This window comes from Leucoraja erinacea, chromosome 7, assembly GCF_028641065.1.
Source record: "Leucoraja erinacea ecotype New England chromosome 7, Leri_hhj_1, whole genome shotgun sequence".
In the NCBI taxonomy this organism is placed as follows: domain Eukaryota; kingdom Metazoa; phylum Chordata; class Chondrichthyes; order Rajiformes; family Rajidae; genus Leucoraja; species Leucoraja erinaceus.
Genome location: NC_073383.1, coordinates 59,660,794 through 59,682,337, shown reverse-complemented (window position 1 = coordinate 59,682,337; position 21,544 = coordinate 59,660,794). Strand labels below are relative to the sequence as shown.

The window sequence follows — 21,544 nt, the reverse complement described above, 5'->3', positions numbered from 1 at the left end:
TTGAGCACAATGAAAATCTGCCCATTTTAGTTAATCTTCACATAAATTACTGTGTTATAATTAGGGTGAGATAGTCCTTCAAGGCAGCTATAAAATATGAGTACAATGTACAAATTATACAGTAGTCAAGCCACAATTTCAATTATGCACGTATGAATGTTCGACAATACAAAGCCAAACTTTTAGTTTTCTTCCAGCTTGGATTAGCCATTTTATTTGATAATGTTACATTTTTGTCATAAGATAAATTTATCTGATTTCTCTATCATTTTCTTTAGTTTCATTCCAGTCTTATAAGACTGGAGAAGTTGCAGAGGAAATTTGCACTGGAGAAGGTGCAGAGGAAATTTGCACTGGAGAAGGTGCAGAGAAAATTTGCGAAGATGAGAGTTCAATAGAGTTATGGGCCTGTCCCACCTACTCGACTTTTTCGGCGACTGCCGGCACCCATCAGAGGTCGTCACAGGTCGCCGAAAATGTTCAATATGTTGAAAATCCAGCGGCGACCAGAACAAGGTACAACTCTTTGGGCGACTAATCACAGCCATACAGGCTTCACCCTGCGACATGTCGCCAGGGTGTCGCCTGTATGGTCGTGAGTAGTCTCCTCAGTCGCCCAAAGAGTTGTAGCGTCTTTCTGGTCGCCGCTGAATTTTCAACATGTTGAAAATGTTTGCCCATCTGTAACGACCTATGACGGCTGCCGGCAGTCGGCGAAAAAGTCGTGTAAGTGGAACAGGCCCATAAGGTTGTATAAAGAGAGAGGAGAGAGATGAGAAAACATTGAATAAGCAAGTTATTTTCTTTGAACCAGTCTAGTGAGGGAAGAAAAAAAGACACAGTGCAGTAGTAACTTAGCAGGTCAGGCATCATCTCTAGTGAATATGGATAGCCAACGTTTCGGGTCAGGACCCTTCTTCAGCCAAATTGTTGGTGTGTGGGGGGGAGGGGGGGGGGGGAGATTAGAAGAGAAAAGGGGTAGGACAAAGCCTGGTAGATTGAATGTTGGATACAAATGAGGTGGTTTTGGATAGGAAATGGGATGGACATAGGCCAGAGCTGAAAAGATTGAAGGCGTGAGAAAGGGATAGAAGAGGTGCGAATTGTGAACCCAGAGGAAGGAAGATAGGTGGAATGGGAGGGGAGAAATGGAACACAGGGGAGGAAAGGGGAGTGGGAGGGTGTTGATTGTACTTGAGGAAAGACTTGATGTGCATTTAATCATGGAGGCCTGGACAAAGTAAAGAGTATAGAGGAAAATCATATTTCCTTTAATTAAAATATTAAAAAGCAGAGATGTTATTGCAATTAGTAAAAGAAACAGAGAAGGCAGATGTGAAAACATGTTTTCACCAAGAAGTTGGTAGAATTCTGGAATACACTGCCCGAAAAGGTGGCAGAAGCAGAAACTTTCAACACATTTAAAAAATATACTTGCCCATGCATTTAAAGAACTGTAACCTATAACACACAGACACAAGAGGCCAAATGACCTCCTTCTCCAGCATACACCTTCTATGATACACTACCAAATAAATATTGTTGGCCAATTCCTGTAATAGTCACTTCGGTGCTAAAAAATCTGCCAAATCAACATGAACAGTCGGGGATTTCAAATATAAATCGAGTTGTATGCACTTAAAATTTCTGACATCTTTGATGCTGATTTAAAAATTTACATCACTGAAAGGAACAATTCTGCCATTATTACCAAGCTGCCAAATTGAATTAAAGACCAGAGTAGTTTTCTGCACAATACTTACAAATGCAAGCCTTCAAGGGTTTTTTTTTTAAACTAAATAACTTATGGGCACCAGGACACTAATAATCAACTTTGAAAAACTTTAATTCTGAAAATAAATAGTTCAATTCTGCTCTACATCATTAAACGTTGTCTCAGGAACTGTGGCGCTGAGATTTATGTTGAGATTTATATTCTGCACTCTTTCTTTCCCTTCACTCTACCTATTATTAATTGAGCACGACTTGATCGTATTTATATATAGCATTCTCTGATTTGATAAGATAGCTTGCAAAATAAAGCTTTTTGCTGTACCTTTGTGTACATGACAATGATACACCTCAACCTAAACCAACGTTTCAGATGAGTCATAGAGTTATAGAGTGATACAGTGTGGAACAGGCCTTTCAGCCCAACTTGCCCTTACCAACTACCACTTGTTCCACCTGCCCACGTTTGATCCAAACCTGTCAAACTGTTTCTTAAACGTTGGGTTAGTACCAGCCTCAACTACCTCCTCTGGCAGCTTGTTCCATACACCCACCACTCTGTGTGAAAAAAATTATCCTTCAAATTACTTAAATCTTTTCCCCTTCACCATAAACCTATGTCCTCTAGTCCTCGATTTACCTACTCTCGGTAAAAGACTGTGCACCTAGCTTAAAGACCGCATGAACTTAAAGAAAACAAATAAATTCAGGAAAAAAAAAACACAACTGAGAGCTCAATTTACATCTGTGCTCAATACCCTGACTGATGAAGGACAATGTACTAAACATAATTTTTTCCACCCTTTCTACCTGTGATGCCTCTGCGGGAAGTATCTTGCTGTACTCCCAGATCCTTCTGCTCTATAAAACTCCCTAGTGCCCTATAATTCACAGTAATAAGCCTAGGAAACTTTCTACAGCACAACTGTAAAAGTGTATTAAAATGTTACTGTTGTACTTGAGACAGTATCCTGATAAGATGGATCATTGCCTGGTATGATTATTCGAATGGTTACACAACATCGCAATGTTACAAAACTTACCTTCAGCGGCGCTGCAGTTCTGCCACTGGCCATGTGCTTGACTTTGGCGCCTTGAGGTGGGGTGGGGGTGGGGGGGGGGGGGGGGGGGGGGGGGGGGGGGGGTTTAAAAGAGCCAAACAGTTTATGCTCAGATTAAGTGTGTTGTGTTGTGTATATTCTGCTGAATGTTCTGTATGTTCTACTGAATAGTCATAAAATGCACTTAGGGTCTTGATATCATGTAAGTTGCTTTATTTTAATAGTATAAAAACACCTCTGCCTAGAACCTGGATCATTTTGCAGAAGGCCAAAAGAAATGCAAGGATTATTTTAATATAAGAATGTACTGAACCTTCCTTGTATTCTCAGATGGGAGATTTTTATAGTGAAATGAATACTTGTGTGATCATTTAATTTATTTCCCGCTGTTTAGTTTCATATTCTATTGTTACTGGCATTTAAAATGGTTCATTGGAAAATGGAGACTGCCAGCATGTACTAAATAAATTTAGTGATGGAGTTCACAAGTATGGCCCAAATTTAAGTCTTAGCCAATAGCTTATTGCTAGTTTTATTGTGCTGCTAGTTTTACTTAACATGCCTTTTTTTACAATGGATTTGTTGCCCAAGTGACACAACATTGGAAAGCCGATGCAAAAATGAAGGAAGCAAATGTACATTGGCAATTTTGGAAGGAGATGGAATTAAAGTTAAAATCAGCATGGGAATGAAGAAGAAACAAAATAAAACTAAGATCAGATAAAAAGGAAATTTGCTTCTGATGCTAAAATATGAACCGATATGTAGCGAGGGACAGCAGCACAGCAATAGAGTTAGTGCCATAAAGTGCCAGAGACCCGGGTTAAATTCTGACTACGGGAGCTGGCTGTATATTCTCCCCATGACTGCTTGGGTTTTCTTCTTTGTGAAAACATTATTAAACCACAATGCTTTAAATAGTTTCCATTCTAGATTAGAGAGCTTGCTATAACTCAAAACAATAATTACCAATTTGTTTTAAAAAAGTTCAAACTGTAATATGAGCACTGCCTTCCTATGGCATGATTAATGGACAGTCAATGTGCAAATATGGCAGACTTTTGAAAAATAATGGAATGATAGAGATTGACCTCTCATTTGCATGAGGACAGAGATACCGTAATGTCATTTGACCATTGATTTACAGGATTCACAATTCATAGTGCACCACCTCTTGGTTTAAATGTATTGGTGAATAATGTCATGCATCATAGAAACATAGAAACATAGAAAATAGGTGCAGGAGGAGGCCATTCGGCCCATCGAATTGCAATCATGGCTGATCGTCCCCAATCAATAACACGTGCCTGCCTTCTCCCCATATCCCTTGATTCCACTAGCCGTTAGAGCTCTATCTAACTCTCTTAGAAAAATCATGAACCCAACATTGCTTTTAAAACAATACTTGAAAAAGTTTGAGGAAGTAGTTGTAAAATGCATGATCAAAATGAAAATATAATAATGAATCATTTGTCAGGGCAAATTTTGAATCTAATTCTGAGATCACATACTTGGAACAACGCAAAGTCTAAAGAAAAGGCACATAAAAGCTTGACTAATGTGGCTCCAGGGTTGTTAGAGTGGATTAGAAAAGAAAGAGTGTATTTGATAGAAATGTTTAAAATCATGAAGATTTCAAATGAAGAAAATGAAGAAAAGTGTTTCCAGTGCCTGAGGAAAAACCTTTCTCACATAATGAGAGGTTAGGGCTTGGACAAATCTCCTAAAGAATATAACGGTGAAAAAAATCAATAGTTGCTGTCAAATTAAAGTTTAAAAAATCTTTAAGGAAAAGAATATTACCAGCGGATGGACTATGGGTCCAGGAGTGAGATAAAGCAGATTGTTCTTTTAAAGACTTTAAGAATCAACTTCTTCTGTGCTACTTTTATGATTACATGGTTCTATACAATCTCTTCAGAAAGTGCAAGTGAATTTGGAAAGTAGTTGGAATGGCATTTGTGATTTAAAAAGAACACAATCTTGGCTATGTTTAAAAAGAACCATTGTAGATGAATAGGCAGAGGACAGTACAGAGAGAAATAAGAGCAGAGAACTATGTAAGATTCCATTGAGTGCCTGCAATCCTAGTGTAATGAATAATGCGGAGATTAAGGAAGCATGTAATAGGAACAATGTGGTAGCAATGGGAGATCTTCATTTTGCCATTGAATGAGAGAAGTGGGATCATCCGAGTAACAAAGATAATGCAATGTGTTATAGCATACTTGATTGAAGGCTGCTGACTGCATTAAAGTAAGCTGTGGATGGTTTTGCAGAATGACCTTGAGCAACTCTAAACACAGAAAACCCTGAAATAGCCTGCATTATTAGCATCAGGGACACTATCAAAGTGGCAATTGTGGGATCAGAATTGTTTTAATCGTGAGAGTGGAAGGTAGATTGGGGTTTTTTTACGGCATTTCCACTCCCTGGAAAATGTTCAAGGATAAATTGCTGCACTATTGTGACACCCTGCTACCCCTTCTGAAAATTGATCATCATAGTTGTGTCTCGGTGGCCTAAAGGGCTTCTTTCCAGGCAGTATCTCTAAAACTAAAATTAAATCTATGTTAGCTTTGGTTATCAGTCAACTGTCATTACCCATTGCAGCCACAATGCACCTTACATTGCTAAGTGTAGCTTTAACTGGAGTCTGCAGCTAAAATGCTTCAGTTGAAAATTATTGAACTACAAGGTAACAACAAGCAGGATTGGAGCTGCATTAGAATGATTTGAGCAGACTGCAAAATCGCATGTCTTGCCTGCATCAGGAGCAACCATTCTTGATTAATTGCACATTGCAATTCCTGGACTGAGGCTGTCTAATTGAGTTTTCTGAGATGTAATGACAATAGACAATAGGTGCAGGAGTAGGCCATTTGGCCCTTCAAGCCAGCACCTCCATTCAATGTGATCATGGCTGATCTTCCCCAATCAGTACCACATTCCTGCCTTCTCCCCATATCCCCTGACCGCTATCTTTAAGAGATATCTAGCTCTCCCTAATAAGTATCCAGAGATCTGGCCTCCACCACCCTCTGAGGCAAAGAATTCCACAGACTCATAACTCTGTGTGAAAAAATGTTTCCTCATCTCCGTTCTAAATGGTTTACCCCTTATTCTTAAACTGGGGCCCCTATTTCTGGACTCCCCAACATCGGGAACATGTTTCCTGCGTCTAGCGTGTCCAAACCCTTAATAATCTTATGTTTCAATAAGATCCCCTCTCATTCTTCTCAATTCCAGAGTATACAAGCTCAGCCGTTCCATTCTCTCAACATATGACAGTCCCGACCTAACCTTTTAAACCTACGCTGCACTCCATCAATAGCAAGAATATCCTTCCTCAAATTAGGGGATCAAAACTGCACACAATACTCCAGGTGTGGTCTCACTAGGGCCCTGTACAACTGCAGGACCTATTTGCTCCTATACTGCTTCCTTCTGCTCCTATGAGAAGGAATAAAATATACAATTGCTGATTTAATGAAAAATTTGGCACTATCCTGCAAAATAGATATGTCTCAGCTTTGTTCATTCTATCTTGGCAATCTATTCAGTAATGGTATCTTAACATTTATCCCATCATTTCTCTGAAAGAAAAATGCATAGCGGCCAAAATAAAGTGTGATCCACTCGTCCACACCAAGATGTGAAACTGCTCTCTGCAATTCTTTTGCAAATATAATACAGGTAGAAAAATATTTCCTACAAGTGCCATCAAGATATTCATATTTTATGTTTATTAGATCATATGATATGAAAACCTGCCCCACAAATTGTCAGTTCATATTTTTTTCATACATATTAAATAGATGAATAGGTCAATAAAACTCTGCAATTGGTTATTCTCAGTTTGCTGGTTTGTGTCAGTTGCTCTGTAGCAGCGGATGCAGTGTGAATATTTCATCAGGCATTAACATACATGAAGATGGAATATTGTGGATTAAGGAGGAGGAATAAGATGGAAACTGGGCTTCCAACAATGGGACCGGGGTTCAAATCCAGGCAGATTAATGATGCAACAGTCTTTATCAAAGTTTTATCGAATTGTATGATTGAAGATGAATATATTTTGGTACACAGCCAAGAGAGTAGATAGCACCCAATGGCCCTGAAAGTTACGCTAACTTGCAGATGCCACAGGCTGAACAGTGATGATTTTTCTCCAGCAGGGATGGATGTTAAAGCACAATGTTGTGATGATGTATAGCAAGTACAATGTTGTAGTATCTATGGCATTACTTGCCCGCTAGTTATTCTCTCTCCACATAGCCAAGACTATCAGCATGTTCTTGAATGTGCTCTTTATATAAATTCACTCAAAATTAAACAATAATAAGTAAAATAAATGACTGTTAATCAGTAGCATTGGATACTCAACTGGAGTATTATTGTTTAAACAATTGCTTCACACTAACAGGCACAAAACTTTTTGATAGATACAAAGATATGTGAGATGTCGAAGGATATGGGCTGACGCAGGCAAATGAGACTTGTTTAGATGGATATCTTGGTCAGAATGGATGATTTGGGCTGAAGGGCTTGTTTCCATGCTATATGATCCTTTAGCTATATATGTGTGTGTGTATATGTGTGTATATATATATATATATATATATATATATATATATATATAGTATTTATGAAACCTGAGGAGGTGCTTTAATATAAACACATTATTTTATAAGGATTGGTTAACATTTAAAAAAAATGCACAAAATGCTGGACTAACTCAATGGGTCAGGCAGCATCTCTGGAGAATATGGATAGGTAATGTTTCAGGTCGTGACCCTTTGTCAGACCTTACCCAAAATGTCACCTATCAACATTCTCCAGAGATTCTGCCTGACCGACTGAGTTATTCCAGCGCTTTTTTTCCTTTTTTGTAAACCTGCATCTGCAGTCCCATTTTACAACATTCTTGGTTAATATTTAGTTATTTAACCATTTTAGTTTATGTCCAGGAAAGAAATGTGTTTTCCTATTGCAATATCAAACATTGGTCTCCCAAACGGCTTGGCATTTTTTCACGTGAGTCCAATCTATCATTCATATATTGTATCACATAGTGCCTCAGAGGTCAGTGCTGGGCCAATCGTTGTTTGTCATCTACATCACCAATTTCAATGAGAATGTACAATGCTGGGTTTGTAAGTTTGCACATGTGTATTAGAAACATAGAAACATAGAAATTAGGTGCAGGAGAAGGCCATTTGGGCCTTCTAGCCTGCACCGCCATTCAATATGATCATGGCTGATCATCCAACTCAGTATCCTGTACCTGCCTTCTCTCCATACCTCTGATCCCTTTAGCCACAATGGCCACATCTAACTCCCTCTTAAATTTAGCCAATGAACTGGCCTCAACTACCTCTGTGGCAGTTATCCTATGATAACTGTTTGTAAATATCTTGGGAATACTAATTGTTTGAGACAAACCGGAGCTAACATTACAATATATACATTTCTTCCATGCTGTCTTTAAGCGATTTAATAAATGGCCACAATTGCTTAAATTACTGTATTATCTTATTATCCAACAGGTCATGCTTTCCTGTGGTTTTGAATCATTAAGCACATTAGGCATACCATTCATTGTATGTACATTGCTCTGTAATTTGAATCTATTTTAAGTTTGTCATCAAAAGTAGTCAATTAATTTACATCTGCCTCTTATTTAGAAAACATGTTTCTACACATCCCAGCCAAAATATCTTACATCAACAACACCACCATGTTGATACATAATTGGCCTAATGATAGGAAGCAGAGGGATGATCAATCATTGGCTTCATGGCGGGAAGCTAAGGGGGGTGGTTGAATGTTGTTTTGCAGACTGGAGTGCCTCAGCAGTCAGTGCTGTGCCCATTGTGGTTGTCTTCCATATCAACAATTTAGATGAGAATGTACAAGGCATGATAAGTAAGTTTGCAGATGATATGAAAATAGGGGGTATCACAGATGTGAAGACGGATGTCAAAAATTACAGCATGATCTTGAAACTGCTGGGTAAGTAGGCCAAGGAATGGAAAACATAGTTTAATTCAGGAAAGTGTGAAGTACTATAGTAATGGACCTAGGGATACAGGTACATAGTTGCCTGAAAGTGACATCACAGGTGGAAAGGTTGGTGAAAAAGGCTTTTTCGCACACCAGCTTTTATCAGTCAGAGACTGAGTATTGAAGGCAAGATGTAATGTTGCAATTATACAATATGTTAGTGAGGCCTCATTTGGAGTATTGTGTTCAGTTTTGGTTATCCTGCTAAAGCAATTATGCTTTTTAACTGGGAAAGTGTGCAGAAAATAATTATGAGGATGTTGTCAGAGCTTGAGGGACAGAGTTATAGGGTGAGGTTGAACAGGCTAGAACTTTATTTATTGGAATGTGGTGGACTGAGAGGTGTTCTTATGGAATTACATTTAATCTAAAGGGTGTGTATAAGGGGACTGCACAAAATATTTCATTTCTGAGGGACTAGTAATTAAGCACTATAGATTTAAGGCGTATGGAAAGATTTAATAGGAACCTCAGGGTTCATCAGATGGTGTAAATATATGGAATGAGCTGCCAGAAAAAAAGTGATTGAACCAAGAAGAACAATAGTCTTTAAAAGACATTTGGATAGGAAAATTCATGGATAGGAACGGTTTGGAGTGCTGTGGATTAAATTTGGACAAATGGGAGTTGCGTAGTTGGGCATGTTGGTCGGTTTTGATGAGTTGGCCCAAAGGACCTGTTCCTGTGCTGTGTTTTTGCACGTTGTGGTTTTAGTTGTGCTCAAGTACCGAGGGAGTACTGCAGCTCCAACTTTGAAAGTCTCATCTATCAGATGAATCATTATACTGGGACTTTGTTGCTTTTCTTAGGTGGAAGGGATAGAAATTCTAGCATATTCTGAAGAAGATAGAAGAGTTATTAGAAGTGCATTGGCTAAATATTTAAACCTTAATTCCATTACCAAATAAAATAATCTTTACTATATTACCATTTGTATCAGGTCATAGTGTGTAACTTGGTTGCTATGTTCCTGTAGTGCAACAATGCTGCATTAGTTTAAAAATACTTTGTGACACGAATGGCACTGCATTAATCCAAAACTTTATTTTATATATTTTCCTTTTTCATTGTACATAGATGTCAGCATTATATTTATTTATATTTGGACTTCTGCATTATATTTTCTTTATGCAGGAGTTTATTCTCTGAGGAAATGAATAGTGGAAACACAAATCCTATCATTCTTTGACAAATATATTTAAAGAGCAATACACTACCCCTCTCTCTTTCAATTCAGCTCCTATCTTTTTGAGACTCTTATCTTCCCTGTAACAGGAACACCATTAATCTTGAAATGATTGTATTTATGCAGAGAATATTCTCATTTATAAGAGCTCCATTTTTTAGTATTGATCCCGTCAATGTGCTGACGTAAGGGTGTCTGATATCCTTCCCTGAAGGCCATATTGAGTTTTGTGGCAATCTCATACTCCCTGTTATCAGTACTGATGGCTATTTTTTCTCACTACTGATGTATTTATTTGTTAATATAAATACCCCAGTCACTGTATCTATTGTCCAGCTCCGCAGCAACATATCTAGCAACCTGACCACTCTGCTAACATATTAAATAAGTGTTATTAATAACATTAGCCATAAGATGGGCGTGTTCATGCCTGCTCTGTTCAACATAAGTTTTGCTACACATTGATTTTAATAATAAGTTTATAGCAATGATACATGAGAAAAAGGGCACCTAGAACTTCAGTAAGCCTGCTTGATTTAACCTATTAGATTGAAGAACATTCAAACAGAACCAAAATAGATGACAAAAAGAGGACATATTAAAGAGGTAAGAGGATGTCAAATACAATATGATATAAAACAAATAAAGAAAAAAAATTGTTTGATGAAAAAGATGTAAGAAAAGCATTGTTTGAATATCGAATGTGAGAAGTTTAAAATTTTATTTAAGCTCATATAGCCAAAAAAGCACACCAATGCCTCAATTTCCTCAGAATATATAGGAAATGTGACATGTCGCCATGTCACTTAGTGATTTCAGCAAATGCACCATAGAAAGCAACTTATTGGGATGTATCACATCTTGGAATGGAAATTACTCTGCCCAAGACTGGCAATTGCTCTGCCCAAAACTGCCCAACAGCTGCTGACGACCTTCTACCGCTGTACCACAGAGAGCGTACTAACACATGGCATCTCTGTGTGGTATCTCAGCTCCATGGAGGCGGAGAGGAGAGCTCTTCAGCGCATCGTCCACAGAGGACAGAAGATTATTGGGACCCAGCTACCAGTCTTGGAGGGCATCTACTACACATGGTGCGTCAGGAAGGCCGTCAGCATCCACAAAGACTCCTCACACCCTTGTAATAGTCTGTTCGAACTCTTACCTTCTGGCAGACGTTACAAGGCCTTCTACGCCGGCACCTCCAGACACAAGAATAGTTTCATCCCAGAGCCATCGCTGCTCTGAACCGGCCCTGCTCAGTGGCCCTTTCCCCCCCCCCCCCCCCCGCCCCCAGCCCCATGAACTGTCTCCCTCGGATGGTCACGTCGCACAGCGACCCGGCACAGATATATTTGCACTTTAGACTGTTTTACTTTTTTCTTTTATAAATCATGTTTCTCGGGGTATCTAAATTTTATTAGTTGTTTAAGTTATGACATCGGATGGAAGCTGCATACCAAATCTCGTTGGTACACAAATCAATCTCAAGAACAGCTCCTTGCCTGCTATTATGACTCTTGAAAAGACCTTTCATTTGCTCGTCAAGTCAAGTCAACTTTATTTGTTACATACACATACAAGATGTACAGTGAAATGAAAGTGGCAATGCTTGTGGGATTGTGCAAAACAATATATCAGAACTGAACAGAACCAGTATTTACATCAAAAAAAGAAGACGCAACAGTATTTACACCCTGGTGAGATCAGAGTTTACAGTCCTGGTGGCCTGTGGGAAGAAACTCCGTCTCAGCCTCTGTTTTTGCTGCATGACAGCGGAGGCACTTGCCTGACCGCAGCAGCTGAAACAGTCCATTGCTGGGGTGGTAGGGGTCCTTCATGATCCTGCAGGCTCTGGATATGAACTCCTGGTGTATAGGTCCTGCCGGGGGAGCGAGTGTAGTTCCCGTGGTGCGTTCGGCCAAATGCACTTCTCTCTGCAGAGCCTTCCTGTCCTGGGCCAAACCAGATAGAGATGTTCCCAGTCAGGATGCTTTCTACAGCACCAGAGTAGAAGGGTTGAAGGATCCTCAGAGATACTCTGAATTTCCTCAGCTGCCTGAGGTGGTAAAGGCACTGCCTTGCCTTTCTCACCAGTATGGCAGTGTGTGTTGTCCATGTCAGATCCTCTGTGATGTGGACACCCAGGAATTTAAAGCTGCTCACCCTATCCACATTAATCCCCAGTGGCGTGTACGTCCTTGGTTGTTGTGCCCTTCTAAAGTCCTCAATCCGCTCCTTAGTTTTTGTGACATTCAAGAGCATGTATTCCTGATTTTCCAATCTACCTTATTGCAGCTTTTGCAGATTTATTTTTATTTGCATAAAAACTGTAACACTAGAGTTTGTACTGATTATTTTCTCTTCGGCACTACCTGTTGGACTTGTGTGGTATGATCTACCTGGACAGTACATACAACAAAGTATTGCACCATACTACAGTACACAATAATTAACCAATACCAATGAATACTCAAAGACTGTGAGACCACGCATGAAGTGGTGCATTTGAGACACCAATTAAGTTAATTGGTAATTGTAGAATTGTAGAGGATTAACGTGCCCGCCAATGAGTATACTGATAGCTGCTGTTATATTGCAGCAAAGCTGGTACATTTAACTTTTTCAATAAAACACTTCAATAGACATAACAATGGGAAAAACCATGCTAAAATTGTCAAAATGTAAGATTTCAATTCCTCAGACACCACCATCTGTTGCACAGGTTGACTAATTTCTGACAGTAAACTCGCATGCGGTGCATGTGCAAGGATTATTACCTTAGAGAGGAAAGGTCTTTGTAATTAACCTTCATGTTGGACATTTGCCATTAACCTTTCCATGATGAACAAGGTTATGTGTGGTGTCAGTCTGTACTAATCTTGTGCAAACTGAGAAAAACAAAACTACAGATGCAAGTGAATTCAAATGCAAGTCCTATTGCACGGTCTTGACCAGATATGTTGACAATTCCTTCCCCACACAGATGTTGCTTGACCTACTGAGTTATTTCAGCGGTGTGTATTTTGCCCTAGATTCTAGCATCTGCAGTGTCTTGCGTCTTCATTTCAAATGCACAGGGGATTGTAAAAGGGAATTGATAAATGTGTGAAGGAGGAAATTTATAAAGATTAGGTGAGGGAGAAATAAAAAGGATTTCTTTTCACATGAACCAGCACAATATTACTGGAGGTATCAATTTCTAACATATGATTCCATTTGGCTGCATCGTCCAAAATGTAGATTTTCCTCATTGAATTTACATTATTGTGGGCGTGATTGTTTGGTTGATATGAAGATATGTTTTAAATCTCTATGAAACATGCATTTTAAAGCAAGAGTTTGAATTAATATCTTGTTCATGAGACTGGTAATACTGGAAAAAGTTGAAAACCAAAAGTCTACAATTAAATAAATCAAGTTGTTGGTGATTGCAACAGTAACCAGGAAATAAACCAAATTCGATGTATAACATGATTTCTGGTACTCTCATTTATGGAAACTATCAAGATAGTTTTCTGCAATGGATTAAGAAAACAATGATGTCAATGCCTTAAATTCAGGAGAACACATAGGAAATGTATTTCTCCATTTCTGGGGAATCATGGAGAAAGAAACATTTAATGTACACATTTACATTTACATGCTTCATGAGGATAGGAGAGGTGGGTGGAGAGGCAAGAGTCAAGTCAAGAGTGTATTATTGCCATATGTCCCAGATTGGACAATGAAATTACTACTTGCTGCAGCAGAACAGAATATGTGAATATGTAAACATATAACGGGCAGTTAGACCGTATTGGCTGCCTCACCAGTAGTCTGTCTCATCCCTTCTCTGTTTTTATTATTTTAAGTATGTCTTGAATGTTTGTTTAAACGTCTTTTGGTATGTTTTATGTTGGGGGGAGGGGTTCGGGGAAACTTTTTCCAGTCACTTACCTCGAAGGAGATGCGATTTTCCTCTGTGTCACATCTCCGTCCCCCCGCAAGGGGGTACATGGAGTGGAGTGGTCTTTCTTGGAGACCGGCCTGAAGCTTCAAGCCACGGGCGCGGCATGGACTTATCATCGTGGATCCTGGGATCTTTTGCAGAGGATCGCCAGTGTAGGAGCTCCAACCGCCATGTGGACACCATGAAGCAGCGGTCTCTGGTAAGAAGCGGCCCACTCAGGAGCTCCATGCCGTGGAGAGTTCTGATCCATCCCGACATCGGAGTTTCGAACATCCCAACAAGAGGGCTTGAACATCGGAACGTCGGCAACGGCAAGTGCAGAGGGTTCAGCCCCGACCACGGGTGAACAAAGGAGGAAGATGACTGAACTTTATTGCCTTACATCACAGTGAGGAATGTGGATTCCGCTGTGGTGGATGTTTATGTTAAATTTATTTTATGTGGCTGAATTGTTGTTTTTCGCACTTAGTATGTCACTGTATGGTAACGCAAATGTCACTGTACCTTAATTGGTACATGTAACAATTAAATTGAATCTTGAATCTTGAATCTTATTTTGATCCTCTCAATGTATTTTTATCCACACCTGCTGAAACTACTGAAAAGCAGTTTGAAGAATCCATTCTTCAATTAACACTGATTGAATGATCTTTCAAACAAAGAGTCTGCAAATGCAACCGTTTCTTACCTTGACAAGTTATACTGGTGACATATCCTTCTCCAATACAACTTAACCCCAACATAATTAAGGCACAATACTTGCACTAAGTTAGGGTTGCCAGGATATGACATCTGACGTTCATGGTCCTCTCAATACACTGCCTAAGATGTATGTTTAGCTTAGTTTATTATTGTCATGTGTACTGCAGTACAGTGAAAAGCTTTTTGTTGCATGCTATCCAGTCAACAAAAAGACCATACGTGATTATAATTAAACCATCGATAGTGTACAGATACAGGAGCGTGTGCTTGGATGTAGCATTTATTTCAGCAAAAATATAAATGATGCTTTCCTTCCATCAGCAACGACTTCATTTTTACCATTGTATTTCATGTTCTAGATTTAATGGGAGAGACATTGGCCATTATAATTATCTTCTGGTAGGGAAAACAATCAATTGGATAATTACAGCAGAGAATAAGATTTAAGCTTTTACCGTGGCTCTGACTATTTACAAAAGCCATTATCAAGCCGATTGCATGAGAAGAGAAGTGTGAATGAGAATACCTCAGCTGTTAACATTTATGATCACAGTTTTGTACTATTTAACGTAGAATGAGCAATTATCTAGTAAACATTGGAAAACAATATGATACAATATCTTCATTCATTTTACATTAGCATATGGATTACCTGTGTTTATTATGCAGGTACTGGTCCATCAGAGAATGTAGTTGAAATATGCAGCTTTAAGGGGCTGTCCCACTTGAGCAACCTAATTGGCGAGTTTAGGAGAGTTGAAAAAATGTCATGTTGAAGACCTCCTTCGATTATGTAGAAGACCTCCTTCGACCTCCTTCGACTATGTAGAAGACTAGCTTCGACTAGCTACAACTAGCTATGACTAACCGGGAAAATTGGGCACCGAATAGTGGAGAGTGAAGACGACCTCATTCGATCTCTTTCAACCTCCCTTCGACCTCCCTTCAACCTCCCTTCGACTATGATGAAGACTATTTACGACTACCTTCGACTACCTTTGATTACCTTAGACTACCCTTGATTACCTACGACTAACATACCGACCTACTATGACCTACTACAACCTATTACGACTAAACGTACGAGTAAAAAATGTATCGAAATTTTTCCATGGCGACGTTTTTTTACTCGTGTTGAAAAATACGCTTTGACCTAGCTGAGGCCTCGAGTACACGGGGACTACTCTCGAGCATGAAGGAGTTACAAAGACCTCCTACGACCTCATGTCGACCATGCTGCGAGTATGAGTCGAGGGCAAACTCGCCAGAACTCGCGGATTAGGTCGCCCAAGTGAGACAGCCACTTTATTGCTGTGTTATCGGTATTCTATTTAAAACTAGATAAAATGCCGCGTCAAAATGAATTCCCCTGGCAGGATTCATGCACATTAGAGTCTGAATTTTCCATTGCGACATGCTCAAACTTAGTGCCCAAAGACTTTGGCAATTTTAATTCCAACATTATTCAGTTGTCATCATGTGAAGAGAATTGAATTTGTCCCCCATAAATATACAAACACCATCACTCTTTTCAATCTTGCATTTTCATCATTATACATTTGCATACAACAATTGTTCAGGAAAGCAATGATTTATGTTGGGCATATTTTGTGTTGACATGAATGATGAGGCCAAAAGCACTTATTATGGATTAACTTGACTGCACCTTCTGAAGTGTACACACACAGTTTAGTGTAGTAATCGAGGCCCTGAGGTCAAACTTACCTTGCTTCTCCATAGGCTCTGCTGTGATGGCAACCTGCCAATGGACACAAGCTTGAAATAAATCTGTGTGGTTTACTGCATTACAGATAACTTGGCAACATGACAGAAAAAGTTTAGGGTCAAACAAAAGTTTGGTGAAAGTGAATTTCTAACGACTTGATCAGTCATAATTACTTCCAATTAACCAATTTGGCCTTGGAAATTTCATTTTCATAGTTTAGGATTTCAATCTGAGAATATATTTCACAATTGAATTACATTTGCTGTCAGACTTTCCTTCTTCCGCCTTTATTTCCCCAGACTATATTTTGGTTACTACACCTGGTTTAAAGTTCATACATAATTCCTGTTTTCCAATAGTAGTTAAAGCGCTTTCTCACGGGGCGACATGACGCAAGATGTAACCAGAGTGAAGTGGTCGTGGTCTAGCACGATATCACACGATATAACGGGGGGTAGATAAAGAGTTCCCATGGTACTCGGCATTTCTGTTATTTGTGCGAGTGACTAGTCCGTCTCCCAAGCTTTCCCGTTAAATCTTGAATGAACATTGTGGACTGTGAAGTGTTGTTCATCACGTGGCACAAATGATGTCACTTTTTTTTCACACACTATAAGTATCCTCCCTTCGTTGAATTGGCTCATTTGGAGACATGCCTATACTAAGGTGACTTTCTAGTGTTGTCCTCTGAAAAGTGCTTTCTATAAGATGTTCGTCCGCAAAACCTGCCATTTAGCACATTGCATTGTCCCTTTTAATGGCTGAGTTTAGGCTTGTTGTGGAGGTTAATGAATATAATGCGTTTAAAATAATCTAGCGTGCCTCATTTGTTGATTTTCGTGTTTGCGAGGCCCTTTTATAGACAAATGTTTGGTGTGATGCACCTTCTCTCAATATGTGCAAGAAGTCGTCTTTTTATATTGTCAAATAGGGATAAAGACTTTGTCTCACATTTACCGTGCTGATTGGCTTATTTTATTTTCTACCGAGAGGTGAAACTTTCAAACGTCAGCTCAACAATTGATGGACCTGAACACTCAAAAATGAAAATAAATGAAAATGTGATTATATCACCTCCCTTCAACTATTTTGTGTTTCAGCATGAGAGGGATTATAACATTAGAGACATTAATCTTGTAGTGATGTGTTAATGAAGAATTGCAGACATCAAGCTGATAGTAAAAAATATATTTATTTAACAATGAGGTAAACAAGCACTGACAATCAAACTGCTGAGGTAAAAGCTTTATCACACTTCAGGCTATCATAAAATGTGGAGCCACCAACAGAAACAAAGTAATGCCCAAGAGGAAAAGACACACATATTAATATACAGACATTTATAAAGGACTCTAGATGTCACACCAAATGTTGAGTGGCCAACAACTAAAATAAACTAAAACTCAAACGGTTAATTAAACACCACGTAAATAATTCTCATCGTCCGAGGGTTAACTGGAGTCATTGACGTCAGCGAAACCATCTGCCCCTTCTTGAAATGGTGTTTGTGCATGGCCCTCTCCGTAAACAAAAGGCAAAGGTGGATTTCTAGCAGGCTGCTGCTCTGTAAACATCAGTGGTGATGGTGAGTGTCTCTAGAAGGAAATTAAGAAGTACATGTGAAAATTTTCTCACGGACCATAAAATTGCGGGACCTTTCATTAAAGTACCTTTTAAAGATTAGAGTTCTTTTCTTGAATCTCATTAACATAACTCATGAATAAGTTGTTGTCCATATGCGGATGCAAATCTTTATTTATTAAATTCAATCCCACAAAACACAATTGTTTACCTGTTCAGCACGGAATGGTGGATGTGCTCCCATTGCACGCGACAATCCATATGTCCTATCTGTATACTTTCGAATCACAGAGTGATGTATTAGTCAATGCATAAAAAGAAGACAGATTTTGATTTAAGTTTGGGAAGCGCACATATATTTGTTAATACCTGGTCATAGAAGTGAGGCGGGCGAGGCTGAGGAACCAGTGCACGCTGCGCCTCAGGTGCACGTGCTTCCATTAACTGCACAGACAACACCAGACATTAAAACTATGTTTCTTTATGATGTGAGAAATAAAGAGTTTTAACAGAAACGCTGAATGAAGGGAAGAAGATTAAGAATAGATCTATACATTTTTATTTTGCATATTGAGAACACCTTTTTTACTCACCTTCTGTCCTCTCTGTCCAGCTTCCGGGTTTACCGTTCGCAGGAGTTCCCACGGTAACCGCAAGAGTTATTATGCATATCGCACGGATATCGCACTGGCCACTACGTTCATATAATGTTGCAATGCTCAACCACAAGTGTACAAGCCAATCTTGGAGAAATTCAAGTTTGCTTGAATTTTCTCCCGAGTCACCAAGTTACACGATTACCTGCCGTTAGGCTTCCCGGAGGTTGCAGGTGGTTGCCGGAGGTTGCAGGTAGTGGAAGCAGGTAGGTAGACTGACAAAAACCTCCGGGAACCTCCGGGAACCGCATGGAAACTTTGGGTGGGGCGCACAGTCTCCAGAGGTTTCCGTTCAGGTTTCCTAAGTGGGACAGGGGCATAAGCCTTCTAAGGAAGTGGAGGCTTTCTTGACCATTGCTTTGATGTGGGTGTTCCAGGACAAATTGCTGGTGCTATTTACTCCTCAGAATTTGAAGCTTTCAGCCATCTCCACTTCGGCACCATCAATGTATTCTGGGGTATGGTTACCCGAAACATCACATATTCCTTCGCTCTATAGATGCTGCCTCACCCGCTGAGTTTCTCCAGCATTTTTGTCTACCTTTGATTTTTCCAGCATCTGCAGTTCTTTCTTAAAAGCTTTGCCTCATGAAGTCAGTCATAATCTCCTTTGTCTTGCTGTCCTTTAGGGACAGAGGTTGTTGTCTTGGCACCAGGTTATGATGTCCTTCCTATACTCCGTCTCATCATTATTTGATATCTGGCCCACTATGGTGGTGTTGTCTGCGAACCTGTATACTGAGTTGGATTGGTATTTGTCTGCATAGTTATGAGTGTATAAGTATTATAATAGGTTTAAGAAAGAACTGCAGATGCTGGAAAAATCGAAGGTAGAAAAAAATGCTGTAGAGGCAGCATCTAGGGAATGAGGGAATAGGTGATGTTTCGGGTTGAGACCCTCCTTCAGTAATATAATAGAGGTCTAAGAACACATCCTTATGGTGCACCAGTGTTGAGGATTTTCGTAGAGGATGATTTGTCGCCTATCCTCTCTGATTGTAATCTGTTGGTCAGAATTTGAGTCCTGGCAACATCCTTGTAAATATTATCTCTACCATTTCCAGCATATACTGTCTTTCTATAGCAGTGTGATCAAAATTGAACACAACTGAACAATGTGGTCTCATTAACATCTTGCACAACTGTAATTCCTTAACTGTTGAAGGTCAATGTGCCAAAAGCCACCTTGCCTCCCTGTGATGCCACTTTCAGAGAACTATGTACTTTACTACTAGATCCTTGTGCCCTATGATGCTCCCCAGGGCCCTATCATTCGGTGTAAAGGTCCTGCCCGATTTGACTTCCTAAAATGAGCCTTTGAACATCTGGAAGCAAATAGCCTCCCATTTCACTGAATTCAATTCCTTTACCCATTCCTTGGCCCACGTCCAACTGACCAAGATCCTACTTTAATTCTTGAAAAACATTTTCACTGTCTGTGATTCTGCCTATTTGAAAGTCATTCGCCAAGTTTCCAGTTACACCTTGTACATGTTAAATTGGCATTGTGGTTGGCACAGACATTGAGGGCCAACAAGTCTGTTCCTGTGATGGTAAGATTATATCTTCTACAAAAGAGTCTACTTTGGCAGCAGAATCCTTGACCAGTCTGAATCAGTAGATTCAATGTGTAAATACAGTTACAAGATTTGAGAAAGAGACATACTTGCTCTTGCAATGGGCAATGGCTGTCAAAATCACTTTAATCCCCATCCCTTTTAGCTTCCAGATGTTCAAAGGCTCAGCAGGAGGTGTTTTCAAGATCTCCCAGATGGCGGCCCATAATTGCTTCCTTCCGAGGTAACTGATGGTATATTAACTTTGCCTCTGATGTTACAATCAGTAGGCATTGTATTTGCAGCAATAAATGGCTTTCCACAAGTGCAGCCTGTTATTAATTCTGCACACAAGTAGCAATTGAAATATCCCCTTAACAACAAAGAGTACTTATGCACCGCAAGAGTTTCAATGCCACTGCTACACGGCAAATGTGCAAGCATTAAAAACTCTTCCATTGTGTTTTAGCTAAGTGGTAGAAGTTTTGGGTTTGAGAGGTCTTGTTGAATTAGACAAGTTGTTGCAATGCATGTTGTTAATTGTTGCAAGATGTAGTGCATATTTAGGTGGATGGGACATGTCAAGTGGATTGCTTTGTTCTGGCTGGTGGTGTATTGATAAGATTCTGGATATTGATGGTACTTGATAATAGTCATGCAGTTGCATTTCAGGGATTTCTTGGGATTTACCGAATCTGCACTTCAGCTGCAGCAAACATTGATGAGGTTTTCAATGCTCGCTAGAAATGGCCAACTCCAGGTCATTGTGCACCACAAAAGCTAATTTAACTTATCAGGAGCTCAGTTAGAAATGAGCACGTTAACTCATAATTTTGAGAAATAATCACTTGGGTTCATAGTAATGGTATTCGGCCTCTCCCTACATGCAATGAGAACTGGGCAACATTCGGAGCCCCAGTGAGACTCAAACGAAATGTTGTTTCCACAGCCATACAAACAAAGACACTGTCTTACAGACATACTGTCACACAAGATCAGACAATACTCTTCTCTGGCAACTCTTGGGAATCAACTAATTTTCCCTTCTAGATGAATATAATTTGGATCAGAAGAGCAATTGAAAAACTCTCTCTGCTGTTAGTGTCTTGGAAAGCCCCAAAGTCGCAACAGCGAGTCACCACCGCTCCCCACGCTCCGATTGAGTCCGCAGATCCGCATTTTCCGAGAGCCCCCGGTCGTTTGCCGCTCATTAGGCCAGTGCGGACCCGACAGGGAAAAGTCGGGTCTCCCGGACAGGGAAGAGATTTAAACAGTTTTACTTCCCCCCCCCCACACCCCCCCCCCCCCCCCCCCCCCCCCCCCCCCC

General features: G+C 39.8%; 1 protein-coding gene and 1 long non-coding RNA gene across 2 annotated transcripts in view; one reads left to right on the top strand and one right to left on the bottom strand.

Annotated features, from left to right (window-relative positions):
- Window positions 1–21,544, top strand: part of LOC129699151 (low-density lipoprotein receptor-related protein 1-like) — an 877,455-nt gene that overhangs the window by 15,068 nt on the left and 840,843 nt on the right. The window lies entirely within an intron of this gene.
- On the bottom strand, window positions 13,976–18,472 carry LOC129699049 (uncharacterized). Its single transcript, XR_008723765.1, has 3 exons — window positions 18,375–18,472; window positions 18,217–18,282; window positions 13,976–18,019 (listed from the first exon to the last, which is right to left on the bottom strand). It is a non-coding gene; the product is annotated as an uncharacterized LOC129699049 (long non-coding RNA).